Source organism: Hypanus sabinus, unplaced genomic scaffold (assembly GCF_030144855.1).
Source record: "Hypanus sabinus isolate sHypSab1 unplaced genomic scaffold, sHypSab1.hap1 scaffold_1171, whole genome shotgun sequence".
Taxonomy (NCBI): domain Eukaryota; kingdom Metazoa; phylum Chordata; class Chondrichthyes; order Myliobatiformes; family Dasyatidae; genus Hypanus; species Hypanus sabinus.
Window position 1 is genome coordinate 55,099 of NW_026779231.1, and position 15,045 is coordinate 70,143.

The 15,045-nt window shown below is 41.4% G+C and overlaps 1 long non-coding RNA gene across 1 annotated transcript; it reads left to right on the forward strand.

Annotated features, from left to right (window-relative positions):
• The first annotated feature begins 240 nt into the window (after window positions 1-240).
• On the forward strand, window positions 241-14,787 carry LOC132386476 (uncharacterized). The gene is made up of 3 exons (XR_009509543.1): window positions 241-373; window positions 13,272-13,336; window positions 14,650-14,787. It is a non-coding gene; the product is annotated as an uncharacterized LOC132386476 (long non-coding RNA).
• The last annotated feature ends 258 nt before the right edge of the window (window positions 14,788-15,045 follow it).

Consider the following 15,045-nt stretch of genomic DNA (forward strand, 5'->3'; position numbering starts at 1 on the left):
TGTCTCTTTCTCTTTAATCAGAATGAAGGTTCCCAGCCCGAGCTGTCGACTGGTTGCTGAGTTCCTCCAACATTCTCTGTGTGTTTGCTTCTGTTTGTTTATTGATTAAAATAATCAGACTGGTTCAGTGGAAGAGGAATTTGTGGAATGGTCAGAGACAGTTTCATACAGTAGTTTATTTACCCAGGAACATGCCATTTCAGTTGTAATCTGTGTAAAGAGGTGGTATTACAGAGAGTTCTTGCGGTGAAGGATCCTGAATATGAGCAGTGGCAGATGTTTAAGGAGAAGGTTCGTTAGAGCCGACATTTATCCCGATCAGACAGAGGAATCACAGGGAGCAAACAACAGTCTGTGGTTAAAAGAGTTCAAGGTAAATATTAACTCAGAGAACAAACAAAGAGGCAAAGACAGGGTGGACAAAACAGTCGGGATTTTTCCAGTAACTCATGATGAGACAAAAGATAAAAATATCAAGGAAAAACAGATTAGTTAACTCAATAATTTCCATTAGTGTTTTCAGTGGGGACACAGCAAACATCCTACAGATATCTAACGGTGACATTTCAATGCTGTGCCATAATGTGTAGCAATCACCATCAGGGGTGATAAACTAATGGGACTAAAAGCAAAAATATCCAGTTCCCAACGACCTGCACCAGACGGTTTCACAGGAAGGCTGGAGAGAAAGTAGAGACATTGGAATCTGTCAAAAATCACTGTTACAGAAAGGTCCCAGTGGAGCTGAAAACCATTGCTGAAGGGTGGAAGAGAAAGGAAAACAAAGTAGGTAACTGTACTGGAGTCTATAATCTGTGAAGAAATGACAAGTCATTTAGAAAAGTTTAATGTCATTGAACTAAACCAAGAGGGTTTACAGTCAGATTCACACAGCACAGAAACAAGTCTTCAGCTCAAATGGTCCACACTGACCAAAATTCCCATCTGAGCTTCTGGTCTGTAACCGCCTCACAACGATATTATGAACAATGTTATACTCCGTCCTTGTCCCATTTCCCACCTTCTGACCCATATCCTTCAAAACCTTTCCTTCCCATTAGCCTGTCCGAGTACTGCTTCGATGTACCTCATTCAACCACTCCCCCAGTAGCTCATTCCATTTGCTGTCCAGCCTGTGCTTGGAAATGTTGCCCTTCAGGTTCCTATTAGATCTCCTCTTACACCAATGCCTTCCGGTTCCTGATTCCCCAACACTGGCAGAAAGACTGTTTTATTCGACCCACACTGCAATACACCTCTGCAATACCAGCACTCATTCTCTGACATTCCAGGGAAAATTGTCCAAAACACCTTTCACAATTCAGTCCTTTGAGATCCAGTCACATCCCAGTAAATCTCCTCTGCACTCTTTCCAGCTGATTGGTGTCTGTCATACAGCAGGGCGACCTGAACTAAACACTATTTGCAAAATACGGCGAAACCAACGTGGTGTACATCTGCACCATTTCTTCCCAGCTTCTATATTCGGTGCCCTGACTGAAGGACAGTGTTCCAAACCCCTCTTCACCACCCTGTCCATCTGGAACCTGGTCTTGGACCCTGTAACCTGGGTTACTGAATATTAAAACAACACACAGAAAATGCCGGTGGAACACAGCAGGCCAGGCAGCATCTATTAGGAGAAGCACTGTCGACGTTTCGGGCCGAGACTCTTCACCCCACACTCAGGTTGGAGGAATAACACCTTATATACCAGCTGGTTAGCCTCCAACCTGATGGCATGAACATTGACTTCTCTAACTTCCGTTAATGCACCTTCTTACCCCATCCCTGACATATTTAGTTTTTTTCCCCTTTTTCCCTTTATTTTTTCTTTCTCTCTCTGCGCATCACCCTGCCTGTTCTCCATCTCCCTCTGGTGCTCCCCTCCCCTTTTCTTTCTCACTCGGCATCCCGTCCCATGATCCTTTCCCTTCTCGAGCTCTGTAATCCTTTTACCAATCACCTCTCTGGCTCTCAGCTTCACCCCACCCCCTCCGGTCTTCTCCTGACATTTTGCATTCCCCCCCCCCACTTTCAAATCTCTTACTATCTTTCCGTTCAGTTAGTCCTGACGAAGGGTCTCGGCCCGAAACTTCGACAGCCCTTCTCCCTATAGATGCTGCCTCGCCTGTTGCGTTCCACCAGCATTCTGTGTGATACCAGAGTTTTGAGACTTTATAGGGGAAGTTGGAGAAGTGTGTCTTTGTACTTTCTGGAGCATTTACCACATGTAAGGCAAGTGCACAAGACAAGAGCTCTGTGCTGGGAAGGAAGTGTGTTAATATTGATTGAAGTCAGGTTATCATACTGAGACAGAGTAACGTGTAAGGAGGATATAATTGGTGGAGTTTTCCAGGGACCAGTTCTGGATCATCAGTGACTTATTGATATTAATGACCCGATGGAAGGGCAGAATGTGCGGAATCCACGGTGTCAATGATGGGGAACGTGATGAGGGGACGTGTTGTGATTGAACATTTGGTCTCTCCAACAAGACAGGGGGAAGCTGGTGAGAAGAATACTTGGTAAATGAAGCTTAATGTGGTAAAGTGTGATGGCATGCAGAGAAGCAGGAGGAAACAAAAGTCAGACAATTATTTATGTAGAGATAAATTGTCAATGAGAGAAATAGAGAGGCGGCAATGTGTTCTCCTGCACAACAAAGTAGAGATGAGTGTAGTGAGTGGTTCATAAAAACATATATGACCAAGGTTCAGAGGTGAATGGTTCATTGATATTTATTGCTGAAGATATTTATAGAGAGGTTTTTTTACAGTGTCAGACAAATGCACAATGATGGATTTTGGAAAGTTAAAGCAGGTTATGACACAGACAGAGAAATATAGGTTCCTGAGGATTGTTGACGAAAAGAAAGACTTGGGGTACAGGTACATAATTTCATGAAGGTGCCAACACAGGTAGACAAGGTTGTGAAGAAGGTGCACGTCATGCTTGCCTTCATCGGCAAAAGGCTTTGGGAGGAGCTGGGACATCATAATACAGTTGTACAAATCAATAATGAAACCACACCAGGAGTACCCTGTGCAGTTCTGGTCACCACGAGAGGAAGGATGTGGTTAAGCTGAAACGATGCAAAAACGATTCACAGGAATGTTACATGGACCGCGGGATTCAGTTACAAGGAAAAATCATACTGACTTGGACTGTTTTCCACGAAGTGAAGGAGGCTGACAGGTGAAATGGTAGAAGTTTATAAAACTAAGTGAGGAGTAGACAAGCAGAATAACTTACCCAGAGTGCAAGTATCAAATATGACAAGGTGCAGCTTTAAAATGCCAGGGTGAGTACTTAAAAGTGGGCATTAGTGGAGGTAAGATTAGTGTCTCCGTAAAAAGGGAGGGTGGGGAATAAATCAATCAGGGATGGGCTAAGAAAGGGAGGAAGGTTATTAGCAGGTTAGAAAAATCAATGTTCATTCCATCAGGTTGGAGGCTACCCAGACGGAATATGCTGTGTTGCTCCTCTAACCTGAGTGTGGCTTCATCGTGATAGTAGAGGAGTCGTGGATAGACATATCAGAATGGGAATGGGACGCGGAATTAAAATATGGGGCCACTAGGAGGTGCTACTTTCTCTGGCTTTTCATGTCTATCCACGGTCCCAGAACAGGAACACTGCAATCCAGTAACGTTGCTCAGTCTCCTTCATCCTTCAACGCTGGCAGATGGTATTTATTTGGTACTACATATGCCGAATTGTAATAACCCCTTGACAGCGTTTGTTCAGCCTGCCAGCCGACTCTGTAACTGCCATCAGCAGAAGTTGTGATATTACTGGTGACATAGCTATTGTCCGTACAGTTAGCTAAATCTGATCCCATTACCCCGTAGTTGCAATAACAGACTTCACGCTCATTCTCGTGAAGTAGTTTCAGAGATTAGGATTCGTGCAGACCATTATAAGAAATTTAATGTCAGCGTTCAAAACAGTTCCATTGGCAAGTGTAATTTCTCTGGGCAGTTCAGACCAGTGCTCCCTTCACAGATCTAACATTGCTACTAAAGTAAAACACAGACTCAATCTTGCCCAAACCTCAGCACCTGCAACTGGCTTTCGCACGGCGCTGACATCGATCGAAGCTTGTGTCTTCCTTGCTCTCAGCAAAGGATCGGCTATCTCGCCTCGGTTCAGCCACATCGAATTGTCTTCAATTCCAAAAGGAAGTTACAGACTATAACGTACGATGGTCTACACACACAAATTGCTTGAAGAACTCAGCAGGCCAGACAGCATTAACAGGAGAAGTACTTTTTTTTCCAAAGATGCTGCCTGACCTGCGAAGCTCCTCCAGCATTTTGAGTTTGTTGCTCGAATTTCCAGCAGCTGTAGATTTCCTCTTGTTTGCCAATTGCGATGATCGTTTGTCAGAAAACGTGTGGTGAAAAAACAGCGCAGAACCTCAGGATACTGACCACCACCCCTTTCTAGTGAAGATGGAAACCATCCCTTTGGTATCGATCACCCCTGCACAGATGAAGTCCCAGTGATTGGGTGAATGCAAGTCGGCTTTTTCCATGGGGGTTGGGAGGTACTACAACCAGAGGGCATGAGTTAAGGATGATGGGTGAAAGTTTAAGGAGAACAGGAAAGGAAAGTTCTTCACTCAGACGGTTGTGAGGGTGTTGGAACGAGCTGCCAGAATGAGTGTTGCATGCAAGTTTGATTTCAATATTTAAGAGAAGTTCGGATAGATGCGTGCGAACGATCCCTGCGAAAAGAAGAGAGGGGTAGAGAGGGAACGATGTCCTTAGTGGTGGGCTCCTGTTGAAGGTGGCGGAAGTTGCGTAGGATAATATGCTGGTTCCGGAGGCTGGTGTGGTGGTCTGGTGGGGTCAGCAACCCATTGTGCTTTCCCCTTAGATTCCTTCTTCTCCTCTCCTACCTAACCCCGCCCTGCTTCCCCTCCCCATCCTTGATCTTTCCTCTGATTCGTTTTCCGCCATCTTCTTCATAGGGCCCCTGCCCCCTGCTTCGTTAGACCTGACGAAGGTTCTCGACCAGAAACATTGACTGCTTTTTTCAACTGATGCTGCCGGCCCTGCTGAGCTCATCCAGCTTTGTTGTACGTCCGGTAAATGGTTGACTCGTGCATTAGTCTTTACATTAATTCTTACTCATAGACTCAACTCACATCGGTAAAGGCATATTTTTTTGAGGTTTGCAAAATGGCTTTGTGTGGGTGAGATTATAGTTTACAAACCTGATCACATCGTTTATGAAAAATGGTTGATTGATGAAGCCCGGGGTGGATATTGTATTAGTCGAATTTGAAAAGCTTTCAACAAGGCCTCTCATGGTGGTTCGGAGGGTGATTCCCTCTGTGTCTGACCCCGGGAGTGTGTGATGGGACGGTGTGGAGGGAGATTCACTTTGTGTCTGACCCCGGGAGTGTGTGATGGGACGGTGTGGAGGGAGATTCACTCTGTGTCTGACACCGGGAGTGTGTGATGGGACGGGGTGGAGGGAGATTCACTCTGTGTCTGACACCGGGAGGGTGTGATGGGACGGGGTGGAGGGAGATTCACTCTGTGTCTGACACCGGGAGGGTGTGATGGGACGGTGTAGAGGGAGATTCACTCTGTGTATGATCCCGGGAGTGTGTGATGGGACGGTGTGGAGGGAGATTCACACTGTGTCTGACTCCGGGAGTGTGTGATGGGACGGGGTGGAGGGAGATTCACTCTGTGTCTGACCCCGGGATTGTGTGCTGGGACGGTGTGGAGGGAGATTCACTCTGTGTCTGACTCCGGGAGTGTGTGATGGAACGGGGTGGAGGGAGATTCACTCTGTGTCTGACACCGGGAGATTGTGATAGGACGGTGTGGAGGGAGATTTACTCTGTGTCTGGCCCCGGGAGTGTGTGATGGGATGGTATGGATCGAGATTCACGCTGTGTCTGACCTCGGGATTGTGTGATGGGACGGTGTGGAGGGAGATTCAATCTGTGTCTTACACCGGGAGTGTGCGATGGGACGGTGTGGAGGGAGATTCAGTCTGTTTCTGACCCCGGGAGTATGTGATGGGACGGGGTGGCGGGAAATTCACTTTGTGTCTGAAACCGGTAGTGTGTGATGGGACGTTGTGGAGGGAGATTTATTCCGTGACTGACCACGAGAGTGTGTGATGGAACGGGGTGGAGGGAGATTCACTCAGCGTCTGACACCGGGAGTGTGTGATGGGACGGTGTGGAGGAATAATCACTCCGTGTCTGACCCCTGGAGTGTGTGATGGGACGGTGTGGAGGGAGATTCACTTTGTGTCTGACCCCGGGAGTGTGTGATGAGACGGTGTGGAGGGAGAGTCACTCTGTGTCTGACCCCGGGAGTGTGTGATGGGACGGTGTGGAGGGAAATTCACTTTGTGTCTGACACCGGTAGTGTGTGATGGGACGGGGTGGAGGGAAATTCATTCTGTGTCTGACCACGGGAGTGTGTGATGGAACGGTGTGGAGGGAGATTCACTCTGCGTCTGACACCGGGAGTGTGTGATGGGACGGTGTGGAGGGAGATTCACTTTGTGTCTGACCCCGGGATTGTGTGACGGGACGGTGTGGAGGGAAGTTCACTTTGTGTCTGACACCGGTTGTGTGTGATGGGACGGTGTGGAGTGAGATTCCCTCTGCGTCTGACACCGGGATTGTATGATGGGACGGTGTGGAGCGAGATTCACTCTGTGTCTGGCCCCGGGAGTGTGTGATGGGACGGTGTGGAGGGGTTAATTATTCAATGACTGACTCCCAGACGGGCAGAGGGAGAATCACTGTTCCTTGTTCCTGAATTCCAGAGCATGCTTGTTCCAAGGACTGGATCAGAAATGAAGACCGGGGAGGGGGGGCGGGGACGGGACGTCACGTGATGACGTAGGATCGGGACGGTGGAACCCAGCCCTCCCGTAAAAAAGTTAATAAATTAATGTTTAAGTGAAGAAAAGGTAATTAATACTTTTTTAATGTTACTTATCAATTACTTTGGATTGTTTTAAGCTATGCCTCATAAACAGAGGACGAAGAAAACTGCTACCGCGAAGACCGCTCAAGTTGGAACAGAATCAAGGCCTACTTCTACTGAAGAACCGGGGACTCAGGTACAACACACCACCGGTGAAACAGAAAAGGAGACTGCGGCAGCATCGGCCATTTCTAAAGGAAAAGATCAACGAGAACTGCGCAAGCGTAAAGGAACGAGCATGCGGAAAAGAGAGCAACCAGAACTACAAAACCCAGCAACGACTGAAACCGACTGAAATCGAGTCTGAGAGAGAGGCTGACTCTCTGGAAAAATCAGACGAAGATGGAGAAGAAGAAGAAGAAGAAGATGAAAGTTCCTCTGAAAATACAAAAAAGATTTTGAGGCAAATAATGCATAAAGTAAATGCATTAAAAGTAATTAAAAGTAACCAAAAAGTAATTAAAGAAAACAATAACAAATATGGAGGCTATGTTTGATAAAATTACAAAGAAACAGGAAAAAATGGAAAAGAAAATTACAGATTTGGACGTCAAAATGGAAGAAATGGATGGAAGAATGAAGAAGATGGAAGATGATAATGATGCCTGGACATCAGAAAGAAAACAACTCGTGGGAAAAATTGATAAGCTTGAAAATTTTAGTAGACGCAACAATATTAAAATTGTTGGACTTAAAGAAGGTACCGAAGGAGAAGACCCAATAATTTTTTTTCAAAAATGGATTCCTGAGAAATTGGAAATGGGAGAAGAAACTTTAATTGAGATTGAAAGGGTGCACAGAGCCTTAAGACCAAGATCTCATGATGATCAAAATCCGCGATCAATTTTGATAAGATGTTTAAGATACCAGGATAAAGAAAAGATTTTGAGGGCGGCTGCCCAGGGTGCTAAAAGAAGAAAAGGTCCGTTGATGATAGCAGAGAAACCAGTTCTTTTTTATCCTGATAAAAGTTATAACCTTTTGAAGAGAAAGAAAGAATTTAATCCAGCTAAAAATGTTTCATGTGAAAAAGGTTATAAGTTTTTAATGCGTCACCCAGCAACACTGATAAATTTTTTGGAGGAAGGAAAAAGATTTTTTTCTGATTATCAAGATGCGGAGGTGTTTGCACAAAAACTTCCATCTCTTCGTTAATTAAACGTAGCGATTTCTAAATGTAATGGTTAAAGACGAAGACAGAGACAGCAAATGGAACTGATGGACATTTAAGGACGATATAAGGGAGAAAAGTAAAATTTTAGAAATATTAATTGAGAATAGTATGTTTTTTTATATATACTTTTTATGTTGCGGGGGGCTGCGGAGCTTTGAATCGGTTACTACGGGATTCACGTGTGTAATCATGGCGATTGCCATGACCCGTACAATAGAGGGGGGTAATGTTGTGTTTTTTTTTTCTTTCACATGATTAGTAAGGGAGTATTTTGTATTTTTCTTTATTTTCTATTTTTCTTCTATTGTTTTGCCTGGATGATTGGTGGGGACACACATAGCAACATGGTGACTTCTAAAAAGATTTCCCAGGATGCAACGAAAGTTGAAAGATTAGGTATTATTATAGATTGGAGTGACATAAATAAAAATAATGACTAATTTAATGATTTTTTTTTAGTTTTAATGTTAGTGGGCTTAATGGACCAATAAAAAGAAAAAGAATTTTAACATATAATAAAAAAATGAAAATAGATATAGCTTTCTTACAAGAAACTCATTTAACGGATATAGAACATCAGAAATTAAAAAGAGACTGGGTTGGAAATGTTATTGCAGTTTCACTTAACTCAAAGGCAAGAGGAGTTGCAATTTTGGTTAATAAAAAATTACCAATTAAAATACAAAATATATTAATTGATTCGGCAGGAAGATATTTAATTATACATTGCCAATGTTTTCAGAACTATGGACTCTTATGAATATTTATGCACCAAATGAAAATGATGTAAAAGTTATATAGGACTTTTTTGAATTTGGCTAATGCACATGATAAAATATTAATAGGTGGAGATTTTAATATTTTGTTTAGATCCAGTTTTAGATAGATCAACAAAGGCTATTACAAAATCAAAAGTAGCAAAATTAACTCTATCATTGATGAAAGATTTAAATTTGATTGATATATGGAGAAGAATCAATCCAAAAGAAAGGGATTATTCATTTTATTCAAATAGACATGAAACATATTCAAGGATAGATTTTTTCCTATTATCAACAAATACTCAAGATAGAGTGAAAAATGTGGAATATAAAGCAAGAATATTGTCTGATCACTCTCCTTTAATAATGACAATGATAATGATAGATAAAGAGGAATCAATTTATAGATGGAGATTTAATTCAATTCTACTAAAACGTCAAGATTTTTGTGATCTTATGAAAAAGCAGATTCAGTTCTTTTTAGATACAAATTTACATTCAGTTGATGATAAATTTATATTGTGGGAAGCAATGATAGCATATTTGAGAGGCCAGATAATAAGTTATACTTCTAAATTTAAGAAGGAATATATGATAGAAATAGATCAATTGGAAAAAGAGATTATAAAATTAGAAAAAGAATCTCAAAGAAATATGACAGAAGAAAAACGAAGGCAACTTATTAATAAGAAGTTAAAACATAATACACTCCAGACATATCGAACAGAAAAAGCAATTATGAGAACTAAACAGAGATATTATGAACTAGGTGAATTTCTTGCATGGCAGTTAAAAACAGATCAGATTTCTAAAACAATAAATGCAATTCGAACAAAAGTGAATGAAATTACTTATAAACCTCTAGAAATTAATGAGGCTTTTAATAATTTTTATTCTGAGTTGTATAAATCAGAATCAAAGAATGATGACGTTAAGATAGAAGAATTTTTATCACAAATAACTCTTCCAAAATTAAATACAGAAGAACAGAAGCGATTAGGTATGCCTTTTACATTGAAGGAAGTTGAAGAAGCTTTAGGATCACTTCAAAGTAATAAATCTCCAGGGGAAGATGGTTTTCAACCTGAATTTTATAAAAAGTTTAAAGATTTATTAATTCCTCCTTTTATGGAGTTAATATATCAAGCGGAAAGAACGCATAAACTTCCAGAATCTTTTACAACAGCTATTTTAATAGTATTGCCAAAAAAAGATAGAGACCTTTTAAAACCAACATCATATAGACCTATTTATTTATTAAACCGATTATAAAATAACAGGAAAAATCTTATCTAATAGATTATCTAAATGCTTACCAAAATTAGTGCATATGGATCAAACAGGATTTATCAAAAACAGACAATCGGCAGATAATGTAACTCGGTTATTTAGTATAATCCATCTAGCACAAAAGAGGGAGGAAATGAGTGTGGCAGTTGCTTTAGATGCAGAAAAAGCATTTGATAGATTGGAATGGGATTTTTTATTTAGGGTATTGGAAAAATATGGACTAGGAACATCATTTATAAAATGGATTAAAACCTTAAATACTAATCCCAAAGCTAAAGTAGTGACAAATGGTCAAATTTCAACATCATTTCAGTTAACAAGATCAACTAGGCAAGGTTGCCCACTATCACCTGCTTTATTTGTGTTGGCAATAGAACCACTAGCTGAATTAATCAGAATGGACCCAGATATTAAGAGTTTCAGGGTTAATCAGGAAGAATACAAGATTAACTTATTTGCTGATGATGGTCTACTTTATTTAACAGATCCATTACATTCACTACGCAAATTATCTTATAGACTAGAAGAATATGGGAAAATATCGGGTTATAAAATAAATTGGGATAAAAGTGAAATTTTACCTCTTACTAAAGGAGATTATAATCAATGTCGATTAATAACTCAATTTAGATAGCCAGCAAATGGTATAAAATATTTAGGTATAAGAGTTGATAATGATATAAAAAACTTATACAAATTAAATTATTTACCACTTTTGAAAAAAATTCAGGAAGATCTTGAAAAATGGATGGCATTACCAATAACATTAGTAGGTAGAGTAAATACTATAAAAATGAATATATTCCCTAGATTACAATATTTATTTCAATCATTACCAATACAATTACCCCAGAAATTTTTTCAAGAGTTAAAGAAATATGTGAGGAAATTCCTCTGGAAAGGTAAGATGTCAAGAATATCGTTGGAAAAATTGACATGGAAATTTGATCCAGGAGGATTACACTTCCAAATTTTAGGAATTATTATAAAGCAAATCAACTTAGATTTATTGCATCTTTTTTCGAGAAAGATAAAAGCGGCATGGATTAGAATAGAATTAGATAAAGTAGGAGAAAACGTACCAGAAGATTTTATATACAAATGGGAATCTAAATGGATACGGGAAAAGAAAGAATCTCCTATATTAAAACATTTGATTGATTTATGGAATAAGATAAATGTTGATGATGAGACAAAAAAATCTTTATTAGCAAAGAGATCTTTAATTCAAAATAGACTTATTCCTTTCACAATGGACAATCAACTTTTATATAATTGGATTCAAAATGGGATTAGATATATAGGGAATTGTTTTGAAGGAGGTATATTAATGTCATTTGATCAATTAAAGAATAAATAAAAAATATCAAATAACACTTTATTTTGTTACTTTCAATTAAGGGCTTATTTAAGAGAAAAAATAGGTCAAACAATGTTATTGCCGAAATCTAATGAAATAGAAATTTTAATTCAAAAAGGAAATAATAAAAAAAATATATCTTGTATGTATAATTTGATTCAAAGACAGGTATTTAAACAAGGAGTCCATAAGTCAAGACAATAATGGGAAAGTGATTTGAATATTAAAATTGAAGAATCAAATTGGTCAAGACTGTGTCTTGATAGTATGACAAATACAATAAATGTTCGGTTAAGATTAGCGCAGTATAATTTTCTACATCAATTATATATTACACCAAAAAAAATAAAAAAAATTAAATCAAAATTTATCGGATCAGTGTTTCCGATGTAACCAGGAAACTGGTACTTTTTTACATTCGACATGGTCTTGCTCTAAAATTCAACCTTTTTGGACAAATTTAAAACTTTTACTGGAACAAATTACAGGAACACCATTTCCTCATAATCCAATATTATTTTTACTTGGTGATATTGAAGGGATAAAACCGAAACTAAATAAGTATCAGAAAGAATTTATAAAAATTGCACTGGCAGTAGCCAAAAAAGCTATTGCAGTTACTTGGAAATCGGATACACATTTAAGTATAGACTCTTGGAAGAAAGAAATCTATGGTTGTATTCCATTAGAAAAAAATACTTATAATTTAAGAGATAAATATGAAACATTTCTGAAAATTTGGAGCCCTTATTTACAAAAGACAGGATTAAATCTATAGATGCTCTGAAGATGAAACAATTGCTTATTAGGGGAAAGAAATAAATATACATATTAAAGTTATTACGAATTCCATGGAGCATGTGGAGATCTTCCAACAACAAGGCATTCTTTCTTTCTTTCTTTTTTTTCTTTCTTTCTCTTTTTTTTCTATAGGGCAGTTAGGGGGGAGGGGTTAAGTGGAGGGGGTAAGGGTTATATACATTGTTTTTTCATATTTTACTTTGTAACCATTTAAAAATGCAATAAAAAAAGTTTAAAAAAAAAGAAATGAAGACCGGCTTTATTACATATCCACGATTGAAAGATCGTACACTGAGGCCGATCTGCATTGCTGCAACTCTAAATCGAATCTACTTGAAATCAGTTCAAGCCAGGAAGAGGTATTTGTCAGATGAACTGAAGAGCAGTATATATATAGATAGATAGATAGATAGATAGATAGATAGAGAGAGAGAGAGAGAGAGAGAGAGAGAGAGAGACAGAGCTCCCTCCGTACGGTCTCATCACACACTCCGGGGCTCAAAGTCAGAGATAGGCTCCAGCATCACCGTCCCAACTCACACTCCCTTGATCAGACACAAAGTGAAGCTCACTCCACACCGTCGCATCACACACTCCCCGGTTCAGACACAGAGTGAGTCTCCCTCCAGTACGTCCCATCACACACTCCCGGTGTCAGACACAGAGTGATCTCCCACCACACCGTCCTATCACACTCTCCCGGGGTCAGGCACAGAGTGAATCTCCCTCCACACCGTCGCATTACACACTCCCCGGTTCAGACACAGAGTGAGGCTCCCTGTATCTTGCCATCACATTCTACTGGTGTGAGATACAGAGTTCCTTCCACACCATCCCTTCGCGCTCTCCCTTTGTCAGACGTAACGTGACGCTCCTTAAATTCAAACTTTAATGATAGTAATTTATTTTCACAGAATTTTGTTGAGAAATCTGTCCGCGACCAAGGCAGTTCATACTGGATTGGAAAATGCAACTATGGGTGAGATTTGTGGTATGGTAAGTTTCTGAGAAAAGAGTGAGTCGGGGATCGGTGCAGGCTGAGTGAAGGGAGTGGGCAATGTGTTTAGTTTGGGGACTGACACAGTCTGCGAGAGGGGAGTGGGCAGTGAGATTAGTTTGGGGACTGACACAGACTGCGAGAGGGGAGTGGGCAGTGAGATTAGTTTGGGGACTGACACAGACTGCGAGAGGGGAGTGGGCAGTGAGATTAGTTTGGGGACTGACACAGTCTGCGAGAGGGGAGTGGGCAGTGAGATTAGTTTGGGGACTGACACAGACTGCGAGAGGGGAGTGGGCAGTGAGATTAGTTTGGGGACTGACGCTGTTTGCTAGAAGGAGTGGGCAGTGATATTAGTTTGCGGACTGATAAGGGCTGTATGGAGAGCGTGTGCAATTGGCTTTGTTTGGGGATTGACAAAGTCTGTTGGTAGAGTGTGTGCAGTTGAATTAATGTGGGAACTGACATGGGCTGTGGGAAGAGAGTGCGAAGTGGGAGTGTTTTGGTGGTTGCCACAGATCTTTAGGGAGAAGGCTAGGCATTGGGTTTATCGTGGGGACTCGCGCGGGGTCTTGGAGTGAAAGTGGGATGTACACGTATTTTGGGGACTAACACGGGTCTGTGGGGAGAGACTGGAGCTGCAGAGCTCTTTTGGGAACTGACCCAGGTTGTAGGAGAGAGTGAGGCAGTGGGAACACTTTGGGGCCTAGCACATGTCTGTGGTGAGGGAATGAGGGAGGGGTGTACATAGGGGACACACACAGATCTGAGGGGAGAGAATAGTTCAGTGGGAGTACTCTGGGGACTGAGACACGTCCGTGGGGAGATCATGGGAAGCGGGAGGTGTTTTGGTGATTGACACAGGTCTCTAAGAAGAGGGTTGAGCAGTGGGATTATTTTGGGTTCCGGCACGGGGCTGTGGGGAGAGAGTCAGGCAGTGTAGTTTGGACTGACACTGATCTGTGTGGTGGGAGTGGTGAGTCTGAGTACTTAGGCAGAAAACACAGGCCTGTGGGGAGACATTGAAGATGTGGCAGCATTTTGAGGACTGACATGGGGCCTTGGGAGAGACTGACGCTGTGGGAATATTTTGGGGACTGACAAAGGGCTGCAGGGAGAAAGTGGACCATTGTGAAAATTCTGGATACTGACATAGGGCTGTGCTGGGAAAGTGGGATTGTGGGAAATTTTGGGGTGCCGCAGGTCGTTGGCGAGAGTGGGCGTCAGTGATTTTGGGGACTAACACACGGCTGCCTGCTGAAGGTACGCTGATATTGCTTACCCCTTCTTGATAGGAGAGTGGCCTCGAATATCGTGTTCCAAATGAAGGCTGGAGTCTTCGAATGCATTGAATGTGGATGGTACCCTCACTTTGAACATTGCAGTGAGGATAAGCGTTGCTTCATCTGCGAGAAGTCGGCGCTTCTGTGCTCAGATCTTTCTGAAAAGATCCAGGATCTCTGTCAACAGTCAATAGGGTCGACTTAAACAAGTGGCAAAACCGTCTTTATCTCACCGACTCACATTACATCATCAGCTCTGCCTCTCACCCTTGCCTTATTATCTTTCCCTCTATCGCAATCTTACCCACCATCTCGCCCACTCTTCACCTTCGTTCCTCTGAACACTCTCTCTCATCCCACTCCACTCACGCCTCTTCCATTTCATCCGCATTTTCTCCCTCCCGCATC